Consider the following 6000-nt stretch of genomic DNA (forward strand, 5'->3'; position numbering starts at 1 on the left):
CGTGCCTACAATTTGTCATCGTGGGTCCGAATCCATGATTAGCCCTTATTCTATTTCTGGTTGCGTCAGCACTATAGTAGTTCACGCGGGTTTCACTAAAACCTTCCTCACATGAAGCGTATATGCCACGATATTATTGAAATTATGTTCAAAGTGGCAACACACTCACTCACTGAGCATGCAGAGGCTCATTGTAAGTTCCCAAATATTAATGTTTCCTGAATAATATTCCATAGCTATCATTCAATTAATATTTCCCATCTGTGTTGATTCATTTTCCCAAAATGTTTATCTTTCCTAAATTTTCTAATCTATGCTTGATCATAAAGTTTGAAATATCCCCGGATTGAAATTAAACCCAAACCTTACATCACATAGTACATCACATGCATGTAACCCAACGAAATCTTCATAAGCAAATAACATTGCTTTGGGCAATATAAGTCGGGATACATAACAACTTAAACCTAACATTTAAACACTTTTTTACTACTCCAAATATGAACCATAATTACCAGATTTAGAAAAAGTTGCATAACTTGATACATGTCAAATACAAATTTATTAAAGCGACAAAAATATATCGATAATTATAAGAAATCTCCATCACGACCCTGACGAAACAAATTTTATCTAAGCATTCTCAGAAGTCGATATATGACCCATTTGAAGTCTCCGATTATGATTTTTTCTCAATTTGCCTGCCATAAGTTATGTTTAACTTTTAAAATATTTGTGCTCTCTTTCAGCAGTTTAGTGTATAGAATAAAAATATCATTTTCTGCAGTAATCTTTAAAAGAAGAAATTGTTTGTAAATTTACTCTGGTGAATCAAATTGTAATTGGATAACAACTTCCTTATAGTTAAAACACGAGCAATTCGTATTGTACACAAGGAGAGGCAAGTTTGATCTGTTATGATGATTAATGGAATAAAAATGACGATAGAACAGTATGAATCTTAAACAAATGACCAAGATTTGCGGTATTATTACCAAAAATAACAGTTATCTTCAAACAAGAAGAAGGAGGTTAATTGTCTTTAACAGCATATCAAAGAATCGGTATTCGTCTGTTTTAAGTGAAAAAAATACTTATTGTTGGTTAAGTTACTTCATATAGTACTTCAAACTTTGAAATGCGATTTGCTCAAATCTTTTAAAAGTAAAGATGGGACATTCTGGTTCTGGCCGACGAAATGTTACGGTCGTCACAAACACGCCATATACATATCTTTAGGTACAACAATTTGTGTGTCAAATAATAATTTCGGTTTAAATATAACGATATGTAAATATAACGATCAATATTAATTATGATTTAGGTTAAACAACATGAAGCAAAGATGATTTTCCAAACTGGAAACAGAGTTGGTAACTCAAAAGGAATCCACAAAAGATATGAATTTGATTTAGGTGACACTGGCAACTTACCGTTGTTTGTTATATATCAGTTCACTCCGGTGTTTCCGATCGTTTTGTGAGAGCACGTACCCAATCCTTGATATTAATCCGTGTGATCAATTTGAATTGTTTGTCATATCGATATGCAAGTGGTCCTTGTTTGTCATAGAACACTATCCCGCTCACTGGTCTGACTGAAACATGAACAACTACTTGATCTACATCACCATGTCTGTGATTTACAGATTCACAGTTTTCTCTCAGATAAACTTCTTCCTCTGCTGGTGTGCAAGGAATAAAGTGAACTTGGAATATAATCTCATCTTTGACAGATACTTCGTTTCCATCATAGTCACAGACGAGAACAGTATTCCCAATGTTATCCTCTAACGTGTCCTTGAATGCAGTTCTGTCCGTCAGAACAACAGGCTGGATGCGGATTACTTTAGTTTCATAACCATATCCCTCCGGAAAACAATTTTCCTCATGGACACCATAGAGATAAGAACCACCACATTCAGTTTTAGTAAATGCGCTTATGTATTCTGCAAGTTTGAGATTCTTGATAATATACTCTGCAAATGCTTCCTTTTGTTCAAAGTTACTTTTCAATTGAAGTGATCTGTTTTCACGAACATTCAGAAGATCATCTGCATTAGTCACACCAGGAATTGTATGGAATGTTTCTTTGAAGGTTTTCCTTTCTCTAACAAATGTCTTGAGCGTTTCTGCAGGAATGTCAATAATGCAGTCATCAAATGTTGTCTTGGTATTGAATCTGGAAGTTGTCACAGTAGCAGCAGCTCCAACATAGAGAACAAGGAAGTCGCCAAAATCCCTACAAGCACAATGACTGTTTAATGTCACTTTCCTGTAAACATCACAGAACTGTTTTCCATCTTGAATCAAATTGTGAAGTTTTGGGTCCGCAAACTCATCAAATGCGCCAGTGAAAGAATCTCCAGGTGCGAGACCAACAAAATGAATCAGTATATATCCAGATTTTGAGTTGCGCAGAGCTGATACTTTTCTCAGTAACTCCGCTGCTTTACAATCTCTCTTCTCCTTTTTCTCTTTTGAATTATCTTGTTTTGCCTTCCCTACCCCAAATAGATACTTCACATGGATGCCAGTTGCCAGGACATTGGATCTTGGAGAGACAATTAGGAACTTACGAGCTGCCTCATTACGCCTTGGAATATGTTTCCTGAAATGACACAATTCTCAGAATTAATGCAAATAAAATATAGACGAAGATAACAATTTTGGGTACCAAGTAACACACGCGCTTAAACATACTCAACAGTATTCGTCCATATTCGAATCCTAATACGGTTTGCTTGTACCAATGCCATCAAAACGAAGGGGTCGCTACGAAACTGACGTGTGACGGAATGGTCGAATCCTCAATTGGTTTGCTTGTACCAAGGCCACCAAGGCCAAAAGATAGGCACCCTTTGTGAGACATTGTCACTGCGAAATAAAATCAAATTCATGACCGGTTGCGGAGAAATAGGGCAAGATATGTTTTTGAAGATTACTTGTTTCCGACATGGACTTTGGTATCTGGAACTCAACTGTCTACACAATTTGAACATTATCGGGCAACTGAGCGGATGAGAAGCGGTGTTTCACAATGGTGTGGCCGTAGACGACCCAAAAAACGATAGTTTTAATACCACTAGCGCTGAGCGAATGAGCGGACACTCAAAAGCTGCCAAAGACGGGAACCCCACGCGCTACTAATATGAAGGGCTTGTCGACTCGGCTTGGGTTGAGACGGGCGCGCGTGAGTCAGGAGCACCACCTCGGTTTGAGACGGGCTCGCCGACTCGGCTTGTGTAGTGCACGGCGCAGACGGAAACCCCAGCCCCGCTTGGGAAAGGCTCCAACTGGGGTTGAGTTGAGATGGGCACACCAGAGCCAGGAGCACCATCTTCGCGGCCTAGGTAGCGCAAGACCTCGACCATGTCCGAATCCTCAAAAGTGTTTCTTGTACCAACGCTATCAAAAGTAAGTCACCGCAGCAATTGGCAATTGGGAAACGAAGACATGCATCAACCAAGTCAGCGAGCCTGACCACACAATCCCGTTGGTCACCTCTTACGACAAGCACAGTCTCATCTTAAGACAAGCATGGGCTGCTGAAGACAAATTCTAACCCTCATCTTCAAGGGTTGTATGCACAATACTGAAAACATATGCGACAAGACTGGGTATTGCTCTTGGGTCTCTGGATAGCCAGTAAACGGGGATTAATCGTATATACATGAGACGCTTCTTTCAGTATTTGTACTGGACAGTACTAAACAAAACATCAAATATAACTGCCAAGCGGGGTTACTTTTAACATGCAATCATGAACAAATGATGGGGTACTTTCAATACTTTCTGTGAAGAACCTTACAGGATATGATCTTTATAGTAAAATTTATGAGAAAACAAATTATCAAAGTGGAAATCAAATATGGGCACAACACAAAAAGATATCACAAAGCGATTAGCAGGTTTTGATGTGCTATCTATGGAGACAAGTCAAGTTCGGAAACATTTAATTCAGTAGTTTCAAAGGAGTAAGGATTTGAAGACTTGTACACCCAAACCACGTGACCAACAAATTAACCAAACCTTCAGAAAACACAGCAACTACTAACACGTCATTGCACATTGTGCATATACAATGTTGAAATGCAATACTCACTCCAGACACTCTGTGTGAAATACTTCTTTCACTTGTAGACACTGTGCCTGTGTTATGTCCTTGTCTTTCACATAAACGTCTGCGGGTTCAGACCCTGTCGGTTCCAGCTCTCCTTGCCTTGTATATAGTATGTCTTCGGTTTTGACATAGACAGTCACGTGTTCATAACCTACAGGGATATGCTGACCTTCTTTCACATACTTTATTTCTTCATTCTTTGCATAGACAGAAACATGATCAAACCCTGTTGGTGGGATGTCCCCTTTTCTTGCATATCTTATGTCCGCATTCCTGGTGTACACAGTGACTTTTTCAAAACCTTCCGGTATTAAGTTTTCTCTCCTTGCATACTGTATGACCCGATCTCTGACAGAAACAGTTACACATTCAAAGCCTTTAGGTAATAAGCTCCCCTTATTGAGATAGATGATTTTGTCACCTTTGACACATACAGTGACACATTCATAGCCCACTGGTATACAATCCTGTTGTGTCACGTAGCGCACGTCCATATCCTTGTCATACACAGTTACACGTTGTGAGTCTAGGGTTATTTCATCTCCACAATAGTCACATAGTATCATGACACATGGGCATCCCTGGTTACATTTCACAAATTGAGAGAGGGAGACGAACTTACTGTTAATATAAGCTCATATCGAGGCACTGCACGGAGGTGTCTGTCAAACTGCGCCATGGGTAACGTGATACTGACTTTTTATACATTGAACTACAACCAGGTGAACACATCATGTGATACACAGCCAGTAAATGCATAGACATCTTATCACCAAGCTGATAATTGTGAGCTGGGCCTACAATGACAAGAAATGCAATAGTAATGAAAAGAATAGAGCCCACAGGACAATATATCGTACCTACGTGACATGGGAAGAGACGCCTTGATCACAAAATGTACGAAAGTACGTGGCTGTCCTCCAACCTATGCAACCGTGTTGTTAACCAGACCAATATCATTTGTAAATCTTTGACAAATTTGGTTTAATGTAAGTTTGAACACCATTTCAGTTATTTACAGCATGTCAACCTGATGTGGGATGAAAGTCCAAAGTGAAGGTGGGATTCGAACACACGATCACACTTTTGTGTCACGCCTAGAGGACGCAACCGTGCGCAAAGAACTGCGCCTTATTAAGACGATGGGGTCTACCATGCCCCCTCATTGATTCGAAACAGTTTTGGAAGGACAAAATCAAATGAAGCAGAAAGAGTTTCCAGTTGTAATGAAAAGGACACGGACAATAATGATATATTGAATAACGTGTAAAGAAACAAATATTAGTTTTTCATTCTGGGAAAGCCAACCCTTATTCCTATTGGTACTCTGGTTTTAGAATCATTGGCTCTTCAAGAGGCCATTCTACGCATGTGCAGATTAATTCACTTATAACGATCTTTTATTTGCAATATTGCATTGTTTGGGTAAAAACCCTTGGGTAAAAAACACAAACATTTTTCAAATCGTGACATTGAGACAATTGGTCAAACTGTCGCGTTGTTCCAATGTCACGCTTTGATTAACAGGGACACTGGTTGTGTTTGTAATGAGAAAATCCGCATGTCAAGCGGACTTTGACAAACGACGATTTTCTAACATGCGAGTATGATAATTACTTGTTTGTTATGCATTAAAGTTAATACTTCTGGGTGATGACAAACGCGCCTTCTATATAGACCCTTATATTAATGTACTGGAAATGAGTTTAAGGCCTTTGAACAGTATTTCAAGCATTGCAATGTGAGATTAGGCCTGCAGTGATGATTTTTTCCCCTCTGATGAAACCCCCGAGCACGGGCATAGCACCGTAATTAAGAATCATAATAAGGGCGAATCTGAGATTCATACGGTGAATACCTCACTGTCCAAAGTCTAAC

The 6000-nt window shown here is 39.1% G+C and overlaps 1 pseudogene; it reads right to left on the minus strand.

The window, feature by feature from the left end:
* Window positions 1-1521, minus strand: part of LOC139447430 (uncharacterized) — a 72044-nt pseudogene extending 70523 nt beyond the window's left edge.
* Between the last annotated feature and the right edge of the window lie 4479 nt (window positions 1522-6000).

The sequence above is a fragment of the Haliotis cracherodii genome, unplaced genomic scaffold (genome assembly GCF_022045235.1).
Source record: "Haliotis cracherodii isolate W230 unplaced genomic scaffold, xgHalCrac1.p SCAF_7, whole genome shotgun sequence".
NCBI lineage: Eukaryota > Metazoa > Mollusca > Gastropoda > Lepetellida > Haliotidae > Haliotis > Haliotis cracherodii.